Source organism: Orycteropus afer, unplaced genomic scaffold, assembly GCF_000298275.1.
Source record: "Orycteropus afer afer isolate SDZICR_OR568_19922 unplaced genomic scaffold, OryAfe1.0 scaffold00714, whole genome shotgun sequence".
Taxonomy (NCBI): Eukaryota; Metazoa; Chordata; class Mammalia; order Tubulidentata; family Orycteropodidae; genus Orycteropus; species Orycteropus afer.
The window spans coordinates 797,225-797,860 of record NW_006922301.1 but is presented as its reverse complement, the minus strand read 5'-3'; positions in this window follow the sequence as shown (position 1 = coordinate 797,860).

The window sequence follows — 636 nt, the reverse complement described above, 5'->3', positions numbered from 1 at the left end:
TTTGGATGTTGATCTTATATCCTGCCACAATGCTAAATCTCTCAATTAGTTTCAAGAGATTTTTGACTGAGTCTCTTGGGTTTTCTAGGTACAGGATCATATCATTAGCAAATAGGGATAGTTTGACTTCTTCCTCACCAATTTGGATGCCTTTGATTTCCCTTTCCTGCCTTATGGGCCTAGCTAAGATTTCCAGGATAATGTTGAATAGAAGTGGTGACAGCGGGCAATCTTGTCTGATTCCTGTTCTCAAGAGGAATGGTTTCAGTCTCTCTCCATTGATAATAATGTTGGCTGTTGGTTTTGCATAAATGCCCTTTGTTATGTTGAGGAATGTCCCTTCTATTCCTATTTTGCTGAGAGTCTTGGTTAAGAATGGGTGTTGGATTTTATCAAATGCCTATTCTGCATCACTTGATATGATCATGTGGTTCTTCTCCTTTGTTTTATTTATGTGTTGGATGACGTTGATTGTTTCTCTAATGTTGAACCATCCCTGCATACCTGACATGAACCCCACTTGGTCATGATGAGTGATTTTCTTGATATGTTGTTGCGTCTATTGGCTAGGATTTTGTTGAAGATTTTTGCATCTATATTCATGAGGGATATTGGTCTGTAGTTTTCCTTTTGGGT